Source organism: Balaenoptera physalus, assembly GCF_965194825.1.
Source record: "Balaenoptera physalus genome assembly, chromosome: 18".
NCBI lineage: Eukaryota > Metazoa > Chordata > Mammalia > Artiodactyla > Balaenopteridae > Balaenoptera > Balaenoptera physalus.
The window spans coordinates 64283440-64310943 of NC_138899.1; the positions used below are offsets into that span (position 1 = coordinate 64283440).

The 27504-nt window shown below is 41.1% G+C and overlaps 1 protein-coding gene across 2 annotated transcripts in view; it reads left to right on the forward strand.

Moving 5' to 3' along the window:
* The window catches only part of LOC309647286 (ribonuclease H2 subunit B-like), a 789004-nt gene that overhangs the window by 254817 nt on the left and 506683 nt on the right, over window positions 1–27504 (forward strand). For both annotated transcript variants that reach the window (XR_014255911.1, XR_014255912.1), the window contains one exon: window positions 2053–2181. The gene's annotated coding sequence lies outside the window, so the exon portion shown is untranslated. The remainder of the gene's footprint in view (window positions 1–2052; window positions 2182–27504) is intronic.

A 27504-nucleotide genomic window follows, 5' to 3' on the forward strand; every position in this document is an offset into this window, starting at 1 on the left:
AGGGCAGGCTCAGTGATCCTGGCCTTGCTCATGCCCTTACCAAAAGGAAGAAGGCAGTTTGAAGGCTCCCCCAAACACTTAATGGAATTTTGGGATAAAATATTTAAAAGGTTAAAAAGCCTTTTTATAAGGAGGGAACTTCTGGTCTCCCTGTGGAAGATGACCAAATGCTATTAAAATATTCCCATTTCTGGTGAGTTAATCAATCCCCAGATATTTATAGCATGCCTTGCATGGTCAAAATCTGGATCCAAAATTGCTCATTAGAAAAATTTCATCTGCAGAAAGAACTTACCTACATCAAATGGCAAGGTCGTAACTACACACGAGAGCAAACTGCACAGCCCCATTTTAGCAAAGTGCCTGTTTGCAGCTTGCTGTCGGGGGGAGTGTCCTCCAATCCAGACACTATACTAAGAAATTAGGTATTTCAATGACAATAATAATTTTAGCTTCAGTTTAAGGGAACTTTACAGCTTTAAAACAGGAAATGGAAAACAATAAGTAAGAAACTATAAAATAAATTGAGCAGACAGCTTTCTGTTACATTTTATACCCAGTGGTACATAGCATTTACTTTAGGAAATGACAGGCTTGTTTAGAAGGCCAGCAACTTCTGGAGTTTCCCTCTTTTTTTTTAATTGAAATGGAAGTGGGAGCAGTGTTGGATGCACTTAAGGCTTAGTTTTTTATTTCTTTTTAAGTTTCTAATTAGGGAGCTTTAGTATGTGTCTAAAAGTTTTTTTCTTTTCCTTTAATATTTACGTGCCATCTTATGGCAAAATAAATCTTTACTGTTGATTTGAATCTGGGTATTATTAGCCATGTTTTATTAAATGATTACAGTTAGCCAGGCCCTATATTAAACACTACAATGCATTAGCGTATTTAATTAATTTAACATTATGATGTAGGTATTATTATTATCCACATTTTACAGATGAGGAAACTGAGGATCAGAAAAGTTATGCAGCTTGCCTAGGACACAGCTACTAGCAAGTATTGTACCAGGAATGCAGATCTACTTGTCCCCAGAGCCCAAGATCTTAATCTATTCTGCTTTTATTCTATATCATGAATTTCACAATCTGAAGTTTGGGAACTCCTGGGAAGCCATGGGACAATGTTTAAGAAATATTTAAGGGTGCTGTATACATTGCAACTCCCATGTTGAATCATGATTTCTTTTAAATAAAGTTTCTTTAAAATAAATGCGAGAGGGGTCTCTGACTAATGAACTCAGATTTCCAAACTGGCTGAAATTGTCACGTGCTATTCCTCCAACATTTGGGCTTTAATAGACGAAGTGTGAGTGACCACTCCCTTCCCTGGGCTTCAAGGATTTTAAAAATGTCCTGCCTGCCCTCAAAGTTAGAGAACTCTGATTTTCAGCATTGGTGGTGTGTGTTATCTGAATGGCAAGGGTCAGGGTGTAGGGGGAAGATGATAGGATCCGTAGTCTAAAGAAGATCTGGGAATCCTAGTAAACCCATTTCCTTAGAGTCTCAGTATTCTCACCTTTAATGGAAATGATATCAATACCTATTAAATCAGAGTGTTGCTAACATTAAATTAGACAATGCATGTGAGTGAAGTTTATGGGTTACTGTTTTTAGAGGTATTGAAGGTCTCCTCTACTGTTTGACCACATGTGGGCTGGTACTTAATATCCTCTCTTTCTAAGACCTGTTAAAGTCTTTTTTTTTTTGTCTGGAAGTGCTCTATCCTTCAGGATCCTGGCAGGAAACAGATGGTGCACTCATACTGGGAAGAGTTTAATAAAGGGACTTATTACAAAGGTGTGTGCTGGATTTAGGAAAAGCACTGAGGGATGTTGCAGTACCCCAGTAGGGAGCCATTACAAACCCTAAGTCTGAAGGGGCGAGCAGAAGGAGTGTTTACCAGAACCTAGAGTTTTTGGAGAAAACCGTCTGACAGGAACTGTGGCCTTTGGTGGAAGGATGCAGTCAAGCCACAGAAAACTACCAGGGAGAGATCTTGGGAAAAAAATTTCCTGACCTCACTTTTTTCCCTTGCTTTGATCTCCTGCAGGTACTCACCACTGGCTGAATCCAAACAGAAGCCAGAAAGGAAGGGAACTCTTGATGAAGTCCATACAGGTCGGTTCCCAAGGCAGAGAGCAGAGGAGAAGAGTGGAAAGTGGATCTGGGCAAGCAGAAGGTATGGAGCACAGCCTCATGGCCTTCCAAACACGTTAACCAATAATCTTTATCACTCTGGTCAGATTTGGCTGAATCAACGGTAATGCAAAATTATGTTGTCTTTAGTGGCTCTACCTCCCCTTCTGTATTTTCTCCATTTTTGGAAACGTTCACTCTTCACTTCCAATCTGTCCTGTGTTCTTTTACTCCTCTAAGTCTTCTTGTGAAAAAAATGAACACAAGAAATTAATTCACACACTTAAATATCTTATGCCTAATTTTTATTTTTAAAAATGCATACTGATTTTCATTCCTGGGATGGCTAATTTGCTACCAAACTGACTTCAGATGAAAAATACAAAGAACTACCTGAAGGCACTGGAAAGTGAATAAATGCAAGAAGATTAGGGAGGGTGGTTGGCACTTGAAAGGACAAGACAAGGAATTCCTTACCTTATTTATAGTTTTTTTAGCTTAAGAGTAGGCTGTAGGCAATGTCCATAGTCTTTCTGGCCTGAAGAACTAGAGGAACGAGTTGAGAGCAGCTACAGCCATTGAAAAGTGAGGGGGAAACCTCTAAAAGGAGAGAGCCCGAGAGGCGAGCCTTAAATTCTGTGTATAAACTTCCCAAATTCTTGGCTGATCCCTGAACCATGAATGTATGTGGCAGACTACAAGCAGCTCTGTGAAGGGTAAATGAACAAACTGAGATAAAAGCTGTTGCTCGAGAAACAGAGTACTTTTTAATTTATTTTTTTGCAAGTTTGCCAAAACAAAAATATCATACTCTTTGGGAGAAGTATAATATAATTCAGAGTCCTCACAAGAAATCATCCACAATATCCAGGATACCATCCAGAGTTACTGACACACACAAGAACAAGAACGGGGTTCTTGACCTATTCTTAAGAGAAAATATAATCAGTATAGATCAATCCTGAGGTGGCTCAGGTATTAGAATTATCAGACATGCATTTTAAAACAGCGGTTCTAACAGTAATTAGGGGGAAATTTATATCTTTAAGGGCTTGTATTAGAAAAGAGGAAAATTATAAATTAATGATCTAAGGTACTAATCTTAGAAATCTAGAAAGACAGAGCAAATTAAACCCCAATTCAGTAAAAAGATGGAACCAATTAAGATAACAGAAATCAATGAAACTGTTGGTTACAAGAGATGCACTTTAAATATAAAGACAGATGTAAAGTTGACTTTTGAAAAGATAGAGAAAATTAATAGACCCATAGCTAGACTGACCAAGAAAAAATGAGCGAACACAAATCACCAATATCAGGAATGAAAAAGAGGATTAACTACAGGTCCCATGGAGATATAATAAGACAATATGATGACTACTCTTTTCCTCTGTGATTCCTGGGCTCTAGGATGCCAAAGTGCCCTGTCAGCAGTCATAACTTATAGTTCAATGGGACTCTTGCTCTGTCTTCTGGCAAGAATGTACTTTTCAAGGGCCAATGCCTCCAGCTCTGCAGAGCCCAGAATTGTGGGGATGGGAAGGACAAAATCCCCCAGTGAGTCATTGGAAGTTATGGCAAATGGGGTCTCTCTGGTTTCCCCCCTTGGTTACACATTTGGAACACAGAAACATTTCAGAGCTTTTTGGTTGTGGATATTTGGGTACAGGAATGCTGTCACTGAGAACTCTCCTCTGAAATTCCTTCTGTAAATACTGGTCCATCTCCCTCATCACTATAACCTGGTTTCCATGTCTTTTTTCCCTCTGTCCATGTAATATGCCTCAAAGCAGACCCTTTGCTTAAATAGTTTATCTACTTGCTCCCCTACCACTTCTGGAGGGGAGAAAGTGAGTAGAGTGGGGGAAAGAGCTGGGTTTATCTGCAGGAATATAGTTAATGCTCACTACATGCTCGTTCCCCTGTATTTCCCAGTCATTTTTGCAGTTAGTCTGGCCCATGTGATTAGTTCTGCTCAATGGACTGTGGGTGGATCTTCTGAGTTGAAGCAGTTAAGAGCCAGTGTACTTACTCCGTGGCGCTCTTGCCCTGGTATGGCCACACTGGAGGCCACATGTTAGAGATAGTGCAGCTATGAGATGAAGGAGGCCTACCTAACACGTATCAACTAAACCTTTATTATGCTAAGCCTCTAAGATTTTGGTTTATTTGTGGTTGTAAGTGTTAATTACCTTGATTAATAAATCTATTCTCTCCACACCCACCAATCAATAAACATTTTAGGACCCTAATTGTAAATGTGTTTATACTTGGAAAAAGATTAGTCAATCAAGACTTTATTGAGGGTTACATGCACTTAGGATTATGCCAGGTGTTTCACTATTGAGTGCCCACTCTGGGTATGTGGAACCCTCTTTCCTGGTGGTTGTGGCCTTTCTGGACCAGATAGAAGTTAAGATATTTTAAAAACATGCCAGGTCAGCTTATTCAGTTCTTACCAGGGCTTGGAGAAAGTTATAGCCTGCCCAGATATGCAGAGAATGTACAGTGCTACATATTCAGGGTTCTTCTTTGGCTGACTTTCTAATCCCTTCTAAGTCCCATTCCTAAAACTGGAACATCACCAGTTAATCTCTTAATGTATGTACATGTACATGTACATGTACATGTACATGTACATGTACATCTTACTATGTATTCTCTGTCTAGCCATGAGTATTAATACTGCTGTCATAACAGTCTTGGGGTTAATTTATGTGCAGTTCCTACTGCTGTGGTCTTTGGTTCCTCCTTTAGTCTCTATCTTATCAGTCTTTCGCTTTGAATCCACACTTTGTGGCCTCATCCTTACAACTTCTCTAATTTTCTCTTTATCCTATTATTAAATAAAAGTTAATAACTCTATAATCAGGCCAGTAGAATCCAGCAGCAGGCACAGATGTTGGGTGGTTTAAATGTGTGATTTTGTGTCCAACTGTGAAATAGGTTTTTTTCCCTCTTCACAGATGAGGAAATGGAAGCTCAGTGAGGACACAAGAGAAATGTGATGTGATTCTCATAGATACAGTCTAGGTAGAGAAACAATATGGATATGAGAGAAGTTTTTAATAATAGCAATATTTGTATACTGTAAACAACTAAATCTTGCTAAGAGAAATTAAAGAACACCTGTATAAATGTGGAGATATACTGTATTCCTGAAATGGGAGACTCAATGTTTTTAAGTTGTTAATTTTCCCCAAATTGATCTATAGATTCAAAGCAGGCTTTTTCTTGAGTAGAAATTAAAGCAGCTGATTCTAAAATTCATATAGAAATGCAAAAGATTTAGAATAGGCAAACGACTTTGAAAAAGAACAAAGCTGGAGGACTCCCATGACCTGATTTCAAGACTTACTATAAAGCTACTATGATCTAGATAGAGTAGTAATGGTGTCAAGATGGACAAATATGTCAATGGATATAATGGAAAAACAAGTCCACATGTATATGGTCAATTGATTTTTGATAAAGATGCAAAGGATTTAGTGGAGTAAGAGTGGTCTTTCCAACAATTGGTGCTGGGACAATTGGACATCCATATGCAAAAAAAGAAAAAAAAACCCTTTGATCTGAACCTTGCAACATATATAGACCAAAAAAGGATCATAGACTTAAATGTGAAATCTAAAAGAATAAAATTTCTGGAAGAAAACATAAAAGAAAATTTTGGTGCTCTGGCATTATGCAAAAATTTCTTAAATTTCATATCAAAGGCATGATCCATAAAATAAAAACATATAAAAATTGGACTTCACCAAAATTAAGAACCTCTACTCCTTAGAAGAGAATAAAAAAACTAGCTATTGGAAGAAAATATTTACAAATCACATATCTAATAAGAGATTTGCAAACAGTACATAAAGTAGTAAGAGAAAAAGCAAAATTTTTCAATTAAAAATAGGCAAAAGATTTAAACTGGCACTTTACCAGAGAAAACATCAGATGGCAAATAAATATATTAAAAGTGCTCAATATCATTATTTGTTACAAGCAAATTAAAACCATAATGAGATACTGTTACACACCTAGTAGAATGAAGACTGACCGTGGCAAGTTGAGGATGTGGAGCAACCAGGAACCCTCATACCCTGATGATGGATATGTAAATTGTGCAACCATTTGGAAAATGGTAGTTTCTTAAAAAGCTAAACATATACCTACCATATGACCCAGCCATTTTACACCTGTGTATTCACTGAAGAGAAATGAAAGTATTTGTCTGTATAAACACTTGTACATGATTATTCATAGCAGCTTTATTGTAACAGTAAAAAACAAGAATCAACTCAAATGTCCATCAATAGATGAATGGACAGATTACAGTATGGTGTATCTATGCAATGGAACACTTAGCAATAGAAAGGAATGAACTATTGATACATGCAACACATGAATGAAATTTGACATAACAGATGAAAATGAGTCCAAACTGTATGACTCTGTTTATGTAAAAATCTGGAAAATTCAGGCTATTCCATAGTCACAGAAAGTAGATAGGTAGTCACCTGGGGATGTGGGGAGTGGGGAGTGGTGGGAGGGAAGGATTACCAAGGGGCTTGAAGAAACTCTTGGAGGTGATGGATATGTCATCCATCATATTGTGATGGTTGTGGTGACAGTTGTGGTGACAGTTTCACAGGTTGTGGTGTGGTTGTGGTGACAGTTTCACAGGTGTATAATATGTCAAAACTTATCATATTGTACATCTTGAATATGTACAGTTTATTGTACATCAATTATACTTCAATAAATGTGTTAAAATAGCAATAACAATAGGGAATATTTATTGAGAGGCAGGAGATGATAGTAGAGAGACTGAGTCTGGAGCCAGAATGCCTGAGGTACCAATTGTGGCTTTTCCACTTGTTAGTTGTGTGACTTTGGATGGGTTAGCTCTGGACCTGTTTTTCTGTATACAAAATGGAGAAGGTTCCTGCCTTGGTGTGTTGTTATGAGTCTTGTTAGTTCATTAATGTAAAGCCCTTATGGTATTCCCTGGCATGTAGAAAGTACTTAACAAATATTAAGAAATCACGTGCTGGGCACTATGCTGAATGCTTTATAAGAATTATCTCATTTAAACTTAACAGTACTATGAAACGAGTACTAATATTCTTATTTTACAAGTGAGAAAACTGAGGTACCAAGAGGATGTATAACCTTGCACAGGAGGCAAGTAGCAGAATCCAGATTTGAATAAAGGCAGTCAAATTCTGCACACTTTTAATCCTATGAATAAGTGTTACCAGATGGGGCACTGACTCAAGTGCTAATAAGAAAGTTGTCCATACACTGTCCCTGTTTTCTAGGATGTTATTATCTGAGATATGTGAAACTATTGAAGACCAACATATTTGGGCAGCTTTATGTGAGTTCCTCATGTAATTACTCCTGGCAACTGGCTCAGTGCTCACCAAACCTGTTTCTTCTTCCTGGGCACATGGTCAAACTGTATTTACCAGTCCTCCTGTATCTAGTAAGGTCATGTGACTAGTTCTTGCCAATGGAACATGAGCAAAAATGGTTGTGTCACTTCTAGGCCAAGGCAGGTAGGAATGGGTGGGCTTTCTCCATTCTCCACTTCCCTTATTCCTGCTGACTAGAACATGACCTGCAATGAACCACCTTTGATGTGTTAAGCCACTGACATTTTGAGATTTGAGACTGTTTATTATAGCAATTAGCATACTCTGACTAATGGATTACTCTTGTGCAATATACCTTTGCTGACATATTCCATCTCTACAAATTTCTGAAATGTAGGTCAAATACCTAGATCAATTCTATTGCTAGGAGATGGACCACAGAGAAATTACAGTAAAAGTTTAGTTAATAAAAATAATATATAGTTAATAGGAGATAATAGATATATGAACAGTACATGGAACCTAAGTGTTTCAATATTTAAATTCTTTCCAAAATTCCAATATTTAAATGTCCTTTATCTCACTCATGGTGGTTGAGTGGCGGCATGTGTTCTTGCTTCAAATTCCCTATTGGCTTTTGCCCTGTGTGCTCCCTGTGTCTTGGGGCTTCAGTCATGGCATCAACTCTAGGTATTCCAAGACTTACAAAAAATTGAATCATTCCTGGCCCTCTCAGATGCATTAATCGTCTTCCTTGGTTATTTTGAAACCTTCCATTCACATCTCAAAAACCTATTTAAAGGGACAGGTTGCTACCATCTGTTTTTCAACTGCCATTTTAACCCCCCTCCTTCTTGCTCATTGGAAGGTTTGCCTTCCACTCATTTTACCAACTTCCCCATCTGTGGTGTGTCTTCTCTCAGACCGTATCCTGTCTCAACTATGACAATTCATGGTCTGCTGACAGTCTTCTGGTTCCTGGCCAATTACAGCTGGTTCATGACTCCATTAATCTCCTGGCACAAGAGGCTTCTCTCTGTTTCCTAGGGCTTCCGAATGAGAGAAAAGAAAAGGAACATTTACTTACCCTGGTTTGAGGACCATCTGTGACAGCCTGAACATGTAGCATTACTTTTATGTTCCATCTCTCCCTTTTCTAGTTCTGGATTAGGAAAAAAAAAGCCCAGAGACAGTACCTTTTGTTCTGCTTGAATTTGGGAGGTTTGGGGAGAGAACAGCTGTTCACAAAGCTGGACAGTGAAGTATCTCATGCCATTGTCATGGAGAAGGGGCTTGGTTCTGGGCATCTGGTTCTGCAAATCTGCTGTTTTTGGCAGAAGGTGATCACTTATCATAGCATTCCAGGGGCTATCTATGAAGGAACATGGATGGGAGATTTGGTCCTCTGGTCTCATACTCTCATTTTACTGATGAGGAAACTGCGTCTTAGAGTCAGATGGAGAGCTCCTCAGAGTGTGGTCCTCAGGCTGGTGCTGGTCTGAGAACCACTTACTACTGGTTGGTATAGGTACAGAAAGCAAAAGTAAGAAGCATTTAGTTAAAATAAATAAGCTACAAGGATACATTGTACAGCACAGGGAATATAGCCAATATTTTATAATAACTTTAAATGGAGTATAATCTATAAAAATTTTGAATTACTATGTTGTACACCTGAAACTAATATAATATTGTAAATCAATTATACCTCAATTGAAAATAAATAAAGAAAAATGGAAAAAGAAGCATTTAGAAACTTTTATAGTAATTTGAGAGAGAAATTTTAAGTCGATTGACACTAATAGTTTAAAGAACTAGGCTTATATTATATACGCCTCTTAAAAATTCTTGTATATTTAATGTATTTTATTTTTTATAACAAAATTATTTTTAGAACAATTTTAGATTTACAGAAATATTGAGAAGATAGTACAAAGAGTTCTCACAGCGTCTGTCCAAGTTTCCCCTATTATTAATATATTACATTAGGATGGTGCATTCATTACAATTAGTGAACTCATATTGATACATACTTAACTAAAGTTCATATTTTATTTATACTTCCTTAGTTTTTAACCTAATGTCCCTTTTCAATCCCAGGATCCCATCTAAGCTCCCACATTACCTTTTGCTGTCATGTCTCCTTAAGCTCCTCTTGGTGGTGACTAGTTTTCAGACATTTGTTGGTTTTGATGACTTTGACAGTGTTGAGAAGTAGTGGTCAGAAGTTTTGTGGAGTGTCTTTCAATTGGGATTTGTCTGATGTGTTCTCATGATTTAATTGGGCGTGTGGGTTTTTGGGAGGGAGACCAGAGAGGTAAAGGGCATTTTCATCACATCATGTCAAGGCTACATATTGTCAACATGACTTATTACTGTTGGTGTTGACCTTGATCATGTGGCTGAGGTGTTGTTTGTCAGTTTTCTCTACTGTAAAGTTATCTTCTCACATCTCCCTTCCATATACTCTTTTGAGGGAAGTCACTATATGCAGCCCACACTTAAGGAAGGGAGAGTTGTAATTTAGTTTATTGTACTTTATGAAAATATAGTTTGTGATATATATTAAACATATATAGTGTGTGATATAAAAATATAGTTGGTTTGTGATAGATTGAAAATGAAAAAGGTCTTTCACCTCTGATCATTTGAGAAGCCCTGCTCTAAAAACCTGCTTAAGGGCACAGATGAAGCACTGGAACTGAGCCCAGTGCTCATGGACATGTTGGCTCCAATCCCAGCTCTCTTCATTCCCCAGAGCCCAACTTGAGTATCCATCTTATTGTGGAGCCAAGAGCCAAGGTGGCTCTGTAATACCATAGACTACTCCATGATATTTCCATGGATCTTAATTTAAGAAGGGCTTCAAGTCTTAGTGAAGTTTCTGGAATATCAGTCTCACTGTGCCTTGAAATGTTACCTCTGAGCTATTGTTTTAGGTCAGGTTCAATGGCAAACAGATACTGAGATGGAGATTAGCACTCAGGATGTTTATTCAAAGTGAGGGGAATGGTATTGGGCAGAAGGAGAAGTTGAAGGGCAAAGCAGTCGAAACAAAGGCTCTCATCAATGATATGGGGAGCACTGGATCTGGGATGGCCATTCAGAGTTGCGCTAAATTTAGGCAGAGAGACCAGGCTTTGAACACCCACACTGACCAGGTGTTGAATGCTGTCTGTCTTTGGGAAGGAGGTGTAACCTTGGGAGAGGTTGCTCCCGTAACCCGGGGACATAACCTAGAAAGGGACTTAGCTGTGCCATCAGCAGCCTATACTTCTGGCAGCTAGGGGAATGAGCTAATGGGGAGATCTGGATGGCACCCCACAGCACTTGTTATAGATACCATTACTGTTTTTATTTCTTTTGCCTTTGTGTTGTGTCTAGATTCTAGGAATCAGAAGGTCGTTTGCTACACTCCTCCTTGCATTGTTAGCTGTCTCTAGTGCCTGAATGCACTAATTGTACTTTGGCTATGGATGAGGTAATCCAGCAAAGGAATGCTGGGAAGAGAGGCCATATGAGAAGGTTAGTGTGGGTGTAAACACAATGCAGAGGATTTGTGTTTGTGCAATCTGCCTGCTTCTATGATTCATCTGGGGCTGTGCACCCTCATAATCAGCAGGCTCCAGTGAACTAAGTGTTGCTTTCTAAAGAAAAATTAAAGCTGAATTTCAGCAGGGAGGAAGGCATATGCCCAACAGTAATGAGTGCAAACAAATACACAATACCAGGGAAGCCATGTAGAATAAAGCTACGGAAAGATTTTTATAATTTTTTTTCAGGGAAAGGGGTGTAAGTGACAGAATTGTTTTAATTGGTCAAGAATTTGTCTCTCCAGTCACTTGTCTCTCATAGGATCTCAAGCTTGCTCTTTCCCACCCATTTTGAATGGGGGTGAGACCAAGGGAATTTTAATTACAGGGCAAAAGATGGAATTTGAAAGCAGAGCAAATTTGGTAAAAGTAATTCTTATGTAAAAAAACATGCTTCCTGTACTTGGCATCTTGCTTCCCCAACTCTGCCTGATGTTCATTTCTTCTATTCCTTGCAGTTTGCATTTAGACATGCATCTTCCCTTTCAGCTTCGCCGTGGATTGGAGGATGCTTATTAGCATGAATGAACTCAACCTGGTTGATAGGATAATCTTATACTTAGATAAGGGGACTCAAAGGAAAAAAAAAAAACCCTTTCCCTCAAAGAGCCTTTTCCACCAGCAGCCTCAGGACATGGCACCCACCATTTGGATTATATGTAGCTGTGAGGCAGAAAAGGGTTAAAGGACTCAGAAAGCATTACAATGGATTTTTTTTCCTCTTGAGATAGCAGAATGTGAACCACCATTTCTGCATAATAACCACAGACATGTAATATTACCTAACTGAGCTCTTTCTAGGTTCTGGACACTGTGTTAAGCACTTTATAGGCATCATCTCATTTTATGTTCATAATGTTGTGACTATTATTACAAACCCCTCAACACAGATGATGAAACTAAGAGTTGCAGAGGTTAGGTAAGTTGCCTAAGTGTGGAGATGGGATTCAAATCTAGGTGTTGGATGCCTTTGCACCACTTCCTGTGTTGCTTCAGTAGCCATGAAATTGGGAAGGGGGAGTGGTTTGAATAGGAAAACAGGAAGTGTGCTCAGAATGGCTTCCTAGGGAAAAGGTCTTTCTGAGGAACATTCTACTGTAAGCTCCTTCTTTTAGGTCAGGCCATTTTCTTTTAGTCCTAAAAGGAGAGACCAAAGGGACAGTTGAGATCTGAGAGTGAGGACCTTAAGACTGAATTTGGAAACTCTTATATTGATCTGTCAGTTTGTGACATGAAGGTGGTGATGGAGGCCCATAGGTGTGGATAAGATTGTCCAAGGAGAGAAGGTACAGCAAAGAGGTTAAAGGTCACAAGCTGGATTCCTAGAAACCAACACTTCAGGGCAGTGTAGAGGAAGACAAACCAATAGGAAGGTCCAAAAGGAAGAGTCAATTTTGCTGCAATCATCTACGACAGGGTGGTGTGTGGTCATTTAGGAGAGGGTGGTGTGTGGTCATTTAGGAGAGGGTGGTGTGTGGTCATCCAGAACAGGGTGGGGTGTGGTCATCCAGGAGAGAGGAGCCATCAGAGTGGAATGATGCAAAGCTGTTAGGTTAGGTGACATCTCGTCTTCTAATCGAGGAGAGAAGGAAGGGAAGATGGGAGGAAAGGCAGATACATTAGAAAGTGTAGAGAAGACAAAGTTAGGGAAGGTTATGTCAGGGCCCATATATTCTTAAGGAAGTATTATAGAATGTTCTTTGGGCTCTCTGGCTCAATTCCTTCCTTCCCAAAGCATCCTTTCAATAGTTCCTCTCATGCTGTGCATGAGCAGGAGCCCCTCAACCACAGGGTAACCCTGCTGCGGACCTGCCAAAGTCATGATGCCTTGTCAGGGATAGGTGCATCTGAGCCTCTGTCAGACCACTGGTGACAGTGGTTGCACCACATGGCCCTCTTGGGTGGTTTTTCATCCCCTGAGGATGTTCTCCAAACTTTCTTGGAAAACTTTCTCAGAAAACTGGGTGATTTCACCTTTTGTCTATTGTCTTAGACAGAGCTCATTTCTATCCAAGTTTGGGTTCACTGCCAGTGGAGCATCGAGGGACAGGTGGCATGTGGATATTCAGCTGACTCCTCTTTTAACTGAGAACTTGGGCGGAAGGAAACCCTTGTGGATGCTAAAGTGGTCAAGTGTTGGCAAATTCATGGTAAACACGGTCTAAGATCAGACTCCTGTGAGATATTCGAGATCTGTGCTTCCTGAGTGCTCACCTCCCAGAGGTCTTCCTTGCTCTTCAATGTTCTGGGGCCTACTAGAACTTTCCTGCTTCATTTATGTGACTGCTAGTTGAATATTCTGTTCTTTGAAAAGATATGAAACTCATAAGTCAGTGTAGTAGGATCTTTCTCATAATTTTTACCAGATTTATATTTCTTGCTCCCAGTAATTCAGGTTATAACTGACTTAGTCTTTCCAAGGAAGTATACCCATAGCTCCATCCCCATGGCTAAAACAAGTCAATCCCCTGAGTCTTTCCTAATTACAATATGCCTCTTGAAGTTTTAAAATTTGTGAACAAAGCTCTTCTTTCCACAGCTAGAGATATACCCATAAGACAGCTGTCTTGGAGAAATCTGATTTAAATTTGAAGCAAATTATAAAATATCAGTATAAGATGTTTTCCTGGGAGCAGGCATTTAATGGAGGTAGGAAGAGATTACAGTAGTGGCTCAATGTTGGGTATTTTGCATACTCTATTCTAAGTCTATAACAACACTGGGCATTGTTCCATTTTATTGCACAGGAAACTGGGTCACAAAGAAGTTAAGAAATTAACCCGGGTCCCCTGGGGTTAATTATGTTAATTAAGTGGCAGTGCTGGATTTCAGATCTTGGTTTATCTGCCTGCAATATCTGTGCTCTTTCTATTACCCAATAGTTCTCTAACTTGACATAAAATCTTTTGAGAGATTTGTTTAAAAAGCAGATTCTACCCGATCCAGGGGTTCTAATTCAGCAGAACTGGAGTAGGGTCAGGAATCTATTTTTTTTTTTCTTTTAATTTTCTTTATTATTTTTGGCTGTGTTGGGTCTTCGTTTCTGTGCGAGGGCTTTCTCTAGTTGCGGCGAGCGGGGCCCACTCTTCATCGCAGTGCGCGGGCCTCTCACTGTCGCGGCCTCTCTTGTTGCAGAGCACAGGCTCCAGACACGCAGGCTCGGTAGTTGTGGCTCACGGGCCCAGTTGCTCCGCGGCATGTGGGATGTTCCCAGACCAGGGCCCGAACCCGTGTCCCCTGCATCGGCAGGCAGATTCTCAACCACTGCACCACCAGGGAAGCCCCAGGAATCTATTTTTAAAAAGTGCCTTCAGTGATTCTGTTGTACAGCTTGTTGGGAAGTACTGGAGGGTAAAACAATAAAGGGAGGCAACAAGGATAGATGGTGGGTTGCCCTCTTTGATAGTTTGGGGGCAAGCCCACACACCCCCTGAGGCTCACAGCCTCTCTAGGCCTGGCCAGTGTTCTCCGACTCCAAAGGTTGGGGGATTCTCCTTGAGCTCTGCTAGAGGAACTTGCACTAAGGCAAGGCTTCCCAGCGTGGAGGTCCAAAACTGGCCCAGAAGTTTTCAAGTTAGAAATGTAGTTCCTGTTATCTTCTTGCAAAGGAAGCACCACTTACAACCATGCTCTAAGCCCAGAAGTGGGATCTTGCTCACCTCTGTTTTCTTAGTGTCTGGCACAAGTACCTGGCGTGTAGTGGGTGCTCAGTGTACACTGGGTCATGCGGGCTGGTGGGCGCGCTAGTGTCCAGTCCTGGTAGGTAGGGCTGAGGGCTTACATTTTTAAATATCTCCTGTTTGGAGGCTACACTCGGTTTGGGGAGCCACCCCTCTGGCATGTAGCTCTGAGGAGGGCATAGCTGGGAGTGCAGATGTAGCCAGTTTTCTAAGGTACACAGTGATGAGTGTGTGATAGCCTTGTTTCCTTCATAATGTTTTATAAGTTGAATCTCATTTACTTATGGGAAAGCCCCATGGAGATTAAATTTCTAATCTAGTCAGCCTGTAATTATTTCTTTACTTTGGCCGATTACTGATATTTCAGGTGGCTCCCTCCCAATTCAGAGTCAGCAGTGAGTATCATTAACTTGCCTTCTAGTACTTCTCCCAGATCATTAGTATGAGATGAACAATCAGGAGATTCCAAGAGTCTGAAGCTTAATCAAAGAATCGTGTCTTCTTGTTCTGAGATAGCGTCACATGTTCCACAGCTCTAATTTCCATGCCTGCAAACCTCTAGTGCTCAAGTGAAGGCCTTTGATGATTTTCAATAATGTGATTCCATATTTTATAGGATCCCATGCCTGCCCCCTGGCTCCAGCTGTACACTATATTTAAAGCAAACCGCTGATGCGGAGGAGACGCGAGATAACTCACCAACCTGATATTCAAAACTTTATCATATGTACAAACTCCAGGTCCATGTTGTCCGGAAAACTGAAAATGGTTCAGGCACAACTTAATGAAAGAGTTGGATGGAAGGCATCAGGAAGTTGTAGTCGCTACAGTGGCCTGGCAGGGCCCCCAAAAGCGGCAGCAGTAATATTTTAGCAAAATAGGGGCTCCAAGGAGACTGGACGTCTTCCTCCCTCCTTCCCTCCCTCCCTTCCTTTCTCTCACAAACACTTCTTAAACTGCCCCCCCCCCACCGTATTCCAGCCACTGCACTAGGCCCCTGAGAATACAAAGAAGCAAATGACATGGCTTTTGCATTTTGAGAGCTTAAGGCTCACTAGAGCTAATAGTTTGTCCAAGTGGAGCTGTGAATGGAGCGCCCGTTTTCTGAGCCATCGTTTCTGCATCACTGACCCCTGACCTGGAGGCTGCTCTGATGCAGAGTGAAGTGGCAGGAGGTGCTTGAGTGCTGCTCTCCTGTATCACATGCCCCCCTCCCGCCAGCCCTCCCTTCTATCCAAGAATTTCCTCAGTTAGATCACAACTGGTTCTTGGTTTATGGGAGCGTGGCAGAGGGGAGGGGGTTCAGAAGGGTCTCATTTCAGAGTCACTTTTCTTTGGGAAGATTGGACCATGATTGCTGTGCAGTCAAAACAACTGCAACTCTGAGTGCTCCTGGGTTTGAGGATGTGTAGCCACTGATTCTATTACTTGGCTACTGGTGGCTGGTGGTGATAAAGACAAAGAGAGAAGAAAACTTCATGTTGGAGAAATGCAGTGTTTGTAATGAACAAAACCTTGTAACCTTGTATTTCTAAGAAATATCAAGATAAGTAAAATATTCAGTACGCTGTGTGCTAGTTTGGTCCACACAATGCCCGTTTGTTCATTCAGTCATCCATTCACCCATCCATCATGGTGAGCATTGGGTTTGGAGCTGGGTGGACATGAGCTGCAGGCCCTGCTCAGTCCGGTGACTGGGAAACCGATGTTTCCAAACACTGGATCTGAGTGTCTTGGCATCATGAAGAAAAGGACTTGTGACTGCAGATCTCTGGTGGGTAGAGAAGGTGGCTCTTGGCATTTAATCTATGTTAAAAAACACTTTCTAATATCATTTTACCAACACCTCAGAGCTGTAAAATATGTTATGAAATTAAAAGAGAAAAATCAGAGAAGAAACTGTTAAAATGTAGAGTATTTTAGCTGAAAAACTCGGACATTAAAAAAAAAAATTTTAATTTGGGACAACTTTGTCTCAAAGGAGGTTTAAAAAGTCTTAAAAATAATAGGAGCTCCAAAAGTAAGTGGTCACTTACTATATACAGGGCTTACTATATGCTTATATTAAACTTATGATGCTTGGTAATTTTAAAAAGTTAATTATTTTGGCACTCTCTCGCTTCGTCCCAGCTTACCCTTCCCCCTCCCCGTGTCCTCAAGTCCATTCTCTACGTCTGCATCTTTATTCCTGTCCTGCCCTAGGTTCTTCAGAACCAATTTTTTTTTTTTAAGATTCCAGAAGGGTAAGCTGGGACGAAGTGAGAGAGTGGCATGGACATATATACACTACCAAATGTAAAATAGATAGCTAGTGGGAAGCAGCCGCATAGCACAGGGAGATCAGCTCGGTGCTTTGTGTCCACCTGGAGGGGTGGGATAGGGAGGGTGGGAGGGAGACGCCAGAGGGAGGAGATAGGGGGATATATGTATATGTGTAGCTGATTCACTTCGTTATATGCCAGAAACTAACACACCATTGTAAAGCAATTATACTCCAATAAAGATGTTAAAAAAAAAAAGTTAATTATTTTGGGGTAGAAAAAAAAGTCTATTTGTTCCTCAACTCCGGTCACTCCAAAGCAGGAGATGGATTCTGCTCCCATCTTCCAATGCAAGCGAGTTTCCATTGGGTTGAGACCAAACTTGCACAATTTCAGCCTGAAATGATTACTTTCTGGAAATTTTCAGTGAGTGGAAACAGTCATGTAGAGGTGTGGATCTTGCTACCTGGATCAATAACTTTAGCTAGTTAAGATTCTCGCCGAGGAAAGTCAAGGAAGATCAAATTTCAAAGACCTAGCAAACCACTGGAAACTTCTTGCATGTGTATGTTCAAGGATCACTTTTATGATTTATAGAAATCAAAGCACTCACTGGAATATGAATAATAGCTAACATTTATTTGTCATTTATTATGCTGGCCACTATGCCAAGTACTTTATATACATTGACTCATTTAATCCTAATGACAACCCACGGGCAGGTACTATTATTTTTCCTTCTTTACAGATGAGAACATTGAGGCACAAAAAGCCTAAATTACAGAGTAGGATCAATGCGTCATTCACTTAGAAAATGAGTCAAGCACCATGTGTGTGAATAAATGTGAACATTCCTATTTCCTTGTCATTTCATTTTCCTTCTCAAGTTTGGTGTGTTTTCTGCATCTTCAAAGGATGTTGGTGACTTCTAAGTCCTTTGAAGAAAAGTCAAAATTTGAATGCAGAAGACGGTTTTGAAACCCATGGCATGAATTCATGAAGCTAAAAGAAAATCTAACTTCACAAATAAGATACTAACAGCTTGGAAAAATCCATTGCTTTTGCAGGGTTTGTTCTTGGGGGCCTTTATCTTTCTTTCTGAACACCTCTTACATTTTCTTCTCAGATAAGAGGTAACAAGATGCTACCAACTAACTAATTTCCTAAGCAAATGACACATTTACCTCCTCTTATAAGTCTAAGCTTTCAGCAATTCTGTAATGCTTGGGACACATGAGATGTAATTTTCTCTTCCTAAAATGTCTGGCCTTCTTCACCATGGCTTCCCACAACTCATTCCTGTCGATGCTCTGGCACCACCTCTCTCCTGTATTGAGGAAGTTTTCTGGAATGTTCTTTGAAAACGGTGTTCAATCCATCCTCCACTGATGTCTTAGCTCCAGCCTTTTCCCCTTGTGTTCTCCTCACATCCATTCTTCTGAATGACTCCAGTATTGGGCTATTAATCACTGCATTTTATTACTGAATCAATTCCGGCCACAGGTGTTCCAGTCAGAATGCCTCCAGAGCCTGGACCTTCAGGAAAAAGTTTGTGTAGCTTCTGGCTCTGGCACCAAGCCAGGGAATCTTGGTGAATCATACAGTTTCTCTGAGGCTCAAAGAAGGCACTTTGTAAATTTTAAGGCATTAACCAAACGACAGGAGAGATCAAGGGGTTCTGTTCTGCTCTTACAGGTAGGTGTCTTACTTCATTGTGGTAGCCATCATCCCTAGAAACGTGTCTGAGATACGTGCGCCTTGACATGCTTGGGCCTTAGGGAACACGTGTCCGAAGCCAGTGTCAACAGGGTCAGCTGGGCGAACACGTTTCAGTGGCTAAGGCTGTTGGAAATTACCACTATGTTACATTTCCCTTTAAACTCCTCGCCTTGTAAAGAAGTAAAGTCAGGGCAGAGAACTGGATGGATTTGCCCTTGGCCACAGGATCAAGCAGTAGAGTAAATGGAAGGAGAGTAATCGTGTGTGTTAAAGACTGTCAGCATTTGCCAAACCATGGTCTTTTAAAAAATATATACATATATTGCCCAAAGAGTTTGGCATTATAAAACGGATCTTGTAAGTACCATAGTCTTTTATCCAGAACATTAGTAAGAACTTTTTATTAAAAATTAAGATGCCTTAGAAACCACATAAAATTTTAAAAGGCTTTTCAAGGGCACCTCAGGAGATACGGCAGAATTCTCAGACAGCTGGAGAGCTCTGCAGAGGGACACTCCGCTCAGCCAGTTTGTCTCCATACTAGCCCAGGGCAGCCATGCACCACCTTGTTTTTGGTTATTTCAGCTGCTGTTAGGAGTTCTCCTTTACACACACCCGCATCATAGCAGGCAGGACGCGGTGTGTTCCTGTGAGCTGTTGGCGTGGGCCCTGCAGCCCCGTGTGCGCCTCTGTCTGACCTCACCTAGCTCTCCTGAAGTTTTCTGGGTTTCGTGTGAATTCTCTTATATACTGTGAACTTAAGTACAGGATCAGCCTCCTATTCATCAGTGCAGTTTTCTTTGTTCGACTCAACTCAGCACAAACGGGGTCACTTCATTTTGAGGGCCTCAAGCAATCTGCCCCACTGTCCCCTTCTTTGCTTGCCCTCCTTTTCTCCTGGACTCACATAAGGACAGTCTTTCTAAGTTTTTCCTGGACCAAGAGACCCTTCTCATATCTAAGAAATCCTTTGCCATTCTAGGATACTGTAATTTGGCTAATAAGTTGTATGTTCCTTCCCACCCTTGCTCATCTCACTTATCCCCTTCCTGGGTTCCTCACCTTGGTCCTGTCCTTTCAGCTTTTGCTTTTTTCAGAGGACAGCACCCACCGTTTTGTCTACTATTCACTGTGACCCCTTAAATTCCCTTCTCTTGGGTGCTCTTCCATGACTTTTTTGTATTTCTCTAACAGCAAGCTTGTAGGCTCAGGTTGTAAAGGCATATATTTCCCTCCTTCAGCTCCATGTGATCAGTCGGATTTGTCTTACTGTCAGCTCTTTTGGTTGAAGACCTGAAAACTCTGAGTTTGCCCTCTCCTGAGATTCTCTCTTTTGCTCATGGAGAACCAATAGAAGCTGAATAGAGTCAGGAATTTTCTGGCCTCCTGCAATTGTTCTTTCATGTAGGAAATATTTGTGGAGTCCCTTCTTTATGCAAGAGTGTCCTCAGTGCTGGGGATACAGAGACCCTGTCCCGAAGGGGCTTGCATGTTTGTGTGGAAGATAGACATAGTGACACAGCCTACTCTCTGTGGAATACCAGTATGCTACGGTAGAGTTGGAGGAGGGTTGTGTGGGATGCTCGGTCCCACACAGAGAATGGACCACCTAATTCAGCAGGGGAGAGGTGTCAGGGAAAGTGTCACCCAAAAGTCCTAGTTGAACTGAGTTCTGAAGCATGATGAGGTGCTCACCAGGCAAAGTCAGACAGGGCCTTCTTGGTGGAGGGAGCAGCACAGGCAAAAGCTCAGAAGTATGAAAGAGGATTGATGATGTCCAGTCTGTTTATGAACCTTGTTAAAGATCAGATAGTCTTGCCTATATGCATTTCTTGCCAGCCCTATAAGCAGAATGTGCTTGGAGTGGGTTATCAGGAAAGGTTAAAGCCTGTATAGCTGGTGTGGGGCTTGGGTGGGGAAGGGTGAATCACTTGGAAGTTTTGTGCGCTGTGACAAGGCTCTTAAAGGATCCCTGGGGTTTTTGCAGAGGAGAAAGTGCTTAAAGGCAGATTTTGCAGCCAACGGTGAGACAGTAAATGGTTTCACTGGGACCAATACTGGGACATTTTGACAGCCCTCTTTATTGGGCTTGGGGCTCTTTGGCTATCCAGTACCTTTGTGACTCTCCTTTCAAATGCCCAAGAGAGGTTAAGATGAAAATATAGGGCTTTTGAGCACTTCAATGTGATTTCAATTGCTTTTTAATTTTTAATAAAACTTTTAATAAAGTTGTGCTTTAAGAGCCACAGGGATCAAAAGATTCCATTTAATAGGGAGTCCAATATTATAGTACTGGGAGATAGATGGGTTTAACAAGCCTGTGGTACATCTCTTCAAATAAGTGCAATAAATGGTTCTGTTGGAATGGGAAGAAAGGGAGGGTGCCTACATACATGCATATATCTTTTTATTTTTCTGTGTAGCCAGTAATTTCACTCTTTGGAAGTAATTGCTGAGCTTCTGGCATCTTTGACTAATACCCTTTTCATATGATAGTTACAAGGCTCCAAAGACAATACAGACATCTGAGCCAAACATTTTTCTCTTTCGTTTGCAAGAAATTGAACTGACAGATATACCTGTCTCTTTTGGTTCCAAGAAAATGTCTTGTTAGAAATGTGTGAAAATATATTATATGACAGTTGCTGAAAATGTTTCAGATGCAGCAATAAATTGATTGTGGTTTTGGGACCAGATGTGCACCATGTTTAGAATTTATTGTGTGTCTCCATATTCTAGCTCGGTGCTTAAGTAAACAGAAAGAAGTACTTTGCTTTTCAGTGGAACTCCTTGTGTGAATGGATGACATTTTTCCCCCCATTTAGTGATAGCAAATGATAGAAATCATGCAAACTGGAAATACTCACTCTCCTCACATCCACTGTGTAACAGACAGGACTCAAATTAAGGGCCTGTTATTTTGTTCTGACTCCTGAGGTTAACAGTGAGACTTAACCAGCAAATGACCATAGCTTAACTGTGCAGCATTTTTGAGCTCACATACAAACTAAAGAAATGTTTTTCCTATCTTATCATAGTATTTTATATTCCTGTCTTGTGATTTAATGTGTGATAGGACCTAATCAGAACTCAGTTAGTTAGAAAGCCTGAAGGAGATATCTTTTTATTGCATATCCCTGCAGACTCAAGGAAGCCTCTTTTCAAGGTGTTAAGACATGATTTTCTATGTGTGTTCAATAAAATATCTTTCTCATATGGAAATGATCTGTGTGTTGTGACTGGTTGGTTTTTTATGCTATCTCATTTTCCAGTTCAATTCTAGAGGCACGTTGTCTTGAATGGTTAAAGATGTCTCTCATTTCCTCACCAACTGAGATTATGTGTCTAGCTTTTTGTTAATTCTAGACATTTCAACAGTTGCTGCTGATCACATCCCAAGTCGCTGTGCTAGGCAATCAGTGGACCTGGGAACCAGTGTAGGAAATGGTCTTACCCTCAGGAAAGCCATTAGAGGGTTCACGAAGGGCAGGAAGGCCAAGAGCTTCACATTTGAGACCTCATTTAATGGATGGCAACCCTCAACTTTGCAAGGGGGTGTTTATTTCTTCATTTTACAAATAATAAAACTGGGCCTCACATAGCTCAAAAATTAAGCTCCAGAGCCAACAGATGCTTGACTTCAGAGCCCACACCCTCTCTCCAGCTCACTGGCTGGCTGGTTGGAGAGTCAAGACAACAGTGAATACCAGGCTAGAAAAATTTTGAATAAAGGCTAACAAAGGTGCTATAGCATTAAAATACCACGTGGATTAAAGAAGGATCTCTGTGCACCCCCTAGTCAGTGAAGGCTTTCTGGAAGAGCATCTGAGCTGTGATTGGAAGTCTGGAAAGATGAGGGTGAAATCACAGGTGCAAAGATATTGAGGGGATGAGCTTGCTGTGGTGTTGACAGGCTACATCAGGTAGCTGTAGAGCTGGGCTGCAGTGGGCAAGCAGGAAAGGTACAGGGTGGGGGCCTATGATAAAGGACCCTGGGTGTGGAACGGAGGGGTTTAGACCCTTGTGAGAAACTCTGTGTGTGTGTGTGTGTGTGTACACGTGCACTTCCAGAGAAATTTTTTAAATGTGGAGGTAAGGTGCCATTTAACTAAAAACTGCAGCATCTGGGGGCTATACAATGTTAAACTTTTCCTTGCAGCAAGAAAAATAGTGTTTTAATAATGAGGAGAATGTCACGTTTCTTTTTCCCACCAGGGAAGAAAATAAGTCAACTTCTTTGCTGAACTGAAAGCATCTGAGAATTGTTGGCAAAATGAACAAATTTTCTTTGAGTCTCAGTGAGAGAAGGAGGAAACTGGAGAGGGGGCAGTGGGGCACATGAAGGAGGACAGGAGTGCAGACCACCGTAGTCTGGCAGTTCCTCTGATGTTCTGGAGATGCCTGGACACTAAGAGGCAGATGAAAATATAAAAGAAAGAAAATCCAAAGGGAAAGGCTGATGAGCCCAGAGAGCAGCAGGGAGCATGTGGGTCTGCTCTTTGGACCTGGGGGAAGAACTGGCATTGGGGAGGGGCTTATCTTCTCTCCCAGAGAATATAACGTTTTAAATGTTTCCAACAAATATTTTTTGTCCCAGGCAGGCACTGCAGCATAAAGCCCCCCTTTTTCCTTTGTGTTTATAGAGAGATACAGAGCAATATTTTGTACAGTTTTAAAGGTGATTATGACATGTGAGAAAGGCGTGTGATTTTATAACTAGGCAGAAGAAAAAAATCTAAGAGGTGTGGGTGACTTAAGAATTCCTTTGTAGTAATCACGTTGCCTATCTATTGATAACCCTGTTTCAAACATGGAATCTAAATTTAAGAGAAAGGGGCACACAAGTCACACCTGTATTTTTCTGGTGGTTTGAAAGAAGGTATGGGAGTTTTGTCAAATGTTTGAAAACTTAATATGAAATTTTCAGTGTGTACATAATCATTTATGTGGTGGAAGATTGGCTAGATGCTGAGGATATGAAGAGGAAGTCCAGGGAGCTTGCAGTCCCTTGAGGGAGGCAGAGAAATATGTATACGAAGTGATTGGTACTACAATATATATATAAAGAGTGGTGAAAATATAGAAGAGGAGTGATTCACACAGTCTAGGTAGACCAGCGAAGGCACTATCGAGAAGATGACAGTTGAGTGGGTTTTGCAGTGTTGATAGGAGTTTGGGTGAAGAGAGGTGAAATAAAGGAGAATGGTGAGGAGCATCATAAGCAGAGAAATATACAAATAAAAACTCAAGCAGAAAAACATGGTCCTAAAGGATACTTGCACCCCAGTGTTCATTGCAGCACTGTTTACAATAGCCAAGACATGGAAGCAACCTAAATGTCCACTGACAGAGGAATGGATAAAGAAGATGTGGTACGTATATACAATGGAATATTACTCAGCCATTAAAAGAATGAAATAATTCCATTTGCAGCAACATGGATGCACCTAGAGATTGTCATACTGAGTGAAGTAAGTCAGACAGAGAAAGAGAAATATTGTATGTACAGGATCTAAAAAGAAATGATACAAAAGAACTTATTTACGAAACAGAAACAGACTCACAGACTTAGAGAAGGAACTTATGGTTACCAGGGGGGAAGGATGGGGAGAAGGAATAGTTAAGGAGTATGGGATGGACATGTACACATTACTATATTTAAAATGGATAACCAACAAGGACCTCCTGTATAGCACAGGGAACTCTGCTCAATGTTATGTGGCAGCTTGGATGGGAGGGGAGTTTGAGGGAGAATGGATACATGTATATGTATGGCTGAGTTGCTTTGCTATGCACCTGAAACTATTACAACATTGTTAATTGGCTATATCCAATATGAAATAAAAAGTTTTTAAAAAGAAACTCAAGCATGTTAAGGTGTACCATCTACTTAGAGAACTAACAATAAGGCAACAAGGGTGGTGCATGATGTACAGGAAGGAAAGAATGATAAGAAATAGGGTTGCAAGGATAGATTAGAGACAGATTTCAACAGCCTTAAATACCTTGCTGAGAAGTTTGAACTTTATTCCTTAGAGTAGTGCTTCTCAAGGCTTTTTGTTTGTTTGTTTGATTTTATTTTTTTGCATGAGGTTCCTTCCTTCCTTCCCTCCCTCCCTTCCCCTTCCTTCCTTCCTTCCTTCCATCCTCCTTCCCTCCCTCCCTTCTTTCTTTCTTTCTTTCTTTCTTTCTTCCTTCCTTCCTTCCTTTCCTCCCTCCCTCCCTTCCTCCCTCCCTCCCTCCCTTCTTTCTCTCACTTTCTTTCTTTCCTTCCTTCCTTCTTTCTTTCTTTCTTTCTTGCTTGCTTGCTTGCTTTCTTTTTCTTTCTTCTTTCTTTCCCTCTCTCCCTTCCTTCCTTCCTCCCTCTCTCCCTCCCTCCTTCCCTCCCTCCCTCCCTCCCTCCCTCCCTCCCTTCCTCCCTTCCTTCCTTCCTTCCTTCCTTCCTTCCTTCCTTCCTTCCTTCCTTCCTTCCTCCTGCAAGATACTCTGGAAGAAAAGGGTTCTATGGTCATAAGTTTGGGAGAGATGCTGTAAATATGCACCCTTCCTCTTGGATATGCACAATATTTTCACTACATGAACACATTTTAGCATTGCTAAAAGCCACATAAGCTCAAATAACAAGCCCTGAGAATTCCTGAAAAAACAACACAACCAAATGGTCTAACTCTGTTTTACCCTTTGCTTCCCATTTATGTTAACACAAGGTCCCCTATTCATGTAATACCTTCTCAGATTCCCTGAAACTAATATCCCCCAAACTAGACCAGGAAATGACACTGGGGAACCACTGAGATTTTTTAGCAGGAGGGGCATTTAATCTGGAATGCACTGGAGGAAGGGAACTGGTGCCAGCGTGGAGGCTGGAAGGGTGGTAGACCCAGCACTGGGACAGAACGCGGAAAGCTGCACCTAATCCCAGTAAGTTCTCTGTCATAAGAACTTACTTTGTGCTGTAATTTCCATCTCCTCCACTGACCTATGACCTCCTTGTGTTAGTTATTTTGCATCCCATGCCCAATACACAGTAGATTCAGAATAAGTCTATGTTAAAGGAGTCAAGGGAAGAGTGAGCTACTGGAGTTGTTTAGTTAAGAGATACTGATGAAGGTATGAGCCTCTTAGAAAAGGCAAGATTCTTTGAGGCTAGAAAATAAGAAAAAGCAAATGCCTAAGTCAGGTTTAGACATAGCTCTCACTCTTGATATTGACTCTGATAAAGCAGTATGACTATTTTTTCTTAATTTTTATTAGATGCGGTATTTCACATGGATGTATTTTCTGTAAACCACCAATAAGTTCTTTTGTCCACATTGAAATGTTTTACCTGTTCTTATGAGAGAAAATATAAAAGGGAAAGTGTTATTTAATATATTTATGAAGATGGAGAAGTACAACAAGGAAGATAAATAATGAGCCTTTTGGTGTGGACTGACAGTTATTTTAGCAGGTAAAAGACATGTTTTCTTAATGTTTATCACAACTTTTATAGAAAAGGCAAAACAAGGAAAGAGGGCAAATCTCCATTAACAATTTACTTTCTCCCAGATTTCACAATGCGAGACTTACTCTAAAGGCAAATCTTAAAGAAAACTAGATAAATGGTTCATCATACATCATCACCATTATCACATGTGAAATGGCAGAATCACAGAGCCATCAATTTTGCTGAAGATTAGAGATACTTCTCTGCAGCTTGGCCAACATCATCTAGAGGAAATGGACAGTGAAATCAAGGCCTATGGCCAGAACAAAGCTTTGTGAGGCTGTAGGGTCCTCATGCACTGTGGTGGGGCAATATTTTGAAATATCAGCTGAGGATTGTTCTACTATTTCCTTGGGTTGCTTGGTTCTGGCTTCCATTTAGTACACTAGGCTGGTCTAGTTTTATTGCCTTAGGGAAGGTAGGTCGTAGAGCAAGCACAAGATATGAAGTCAGTCTTGGCTTTTGGGTTCTAAAATCCTAGCTCCTTCAGGAGAGAGAAGAACCTCAGGGCATGAGTAATAGATGAGCTAGAATATCACAGGGAGAGTCAGCTTCCCACCATGAGGGGAACAAGAGTCCATGGAGCAGGAAGCATCAGGGAGTTGTGGGAGCACATTTGGGAGCTTTGGTATGGATAACCCCTGAGAAAGAGAGCTGGCGCCCAGTCCTTACCCACGTCAAGCCCTGGGTAGGTGTGACTACAGAGCCCCAGATAGATTTGTCGGAACTGGATGCACACAGGACGTGCACCTCGCTGATGGTGCTCAGAGGGGAAATGACTGTAGGGGAGGAAGAGCCTTAGCATCAGTTTCTCATGGCCCAGTGGGATGGGAAGAATGATTCTCTGAGCCAAGTGGATGAGTTCTTGGATGACCCCACAGTTGCTCTCTGCCCAGCATGGTATGGAGCAGTAAGTGAATTCCTGGGCACAAGAGAGGCGCACAGAAGAAGCAAAAGCAGAGGCATCGATGGGAATGTGGGCTGGGCAGCAGTGAACTTGTTGCATGGTAACCAGGGCCAGGGGCCCAGGGGGCATCTCAACAGATGCCGCTGTGGAAAGCAAATGACGATGACTGGGAACTCAATGTCCATCACCCCCATCCCTGCCTCCTTGTTACCACTCAACCTCCCCCCACCCCGCTAGAATCCTGAAATGAGTGGACTAAGCTTCTTCTACCCCTGCAACAAGGGCTCTCAAAATAGAAATTCAGTTGTGGTATAGAAAAATAAAGTCACATTGCTTACACACATGACTCTA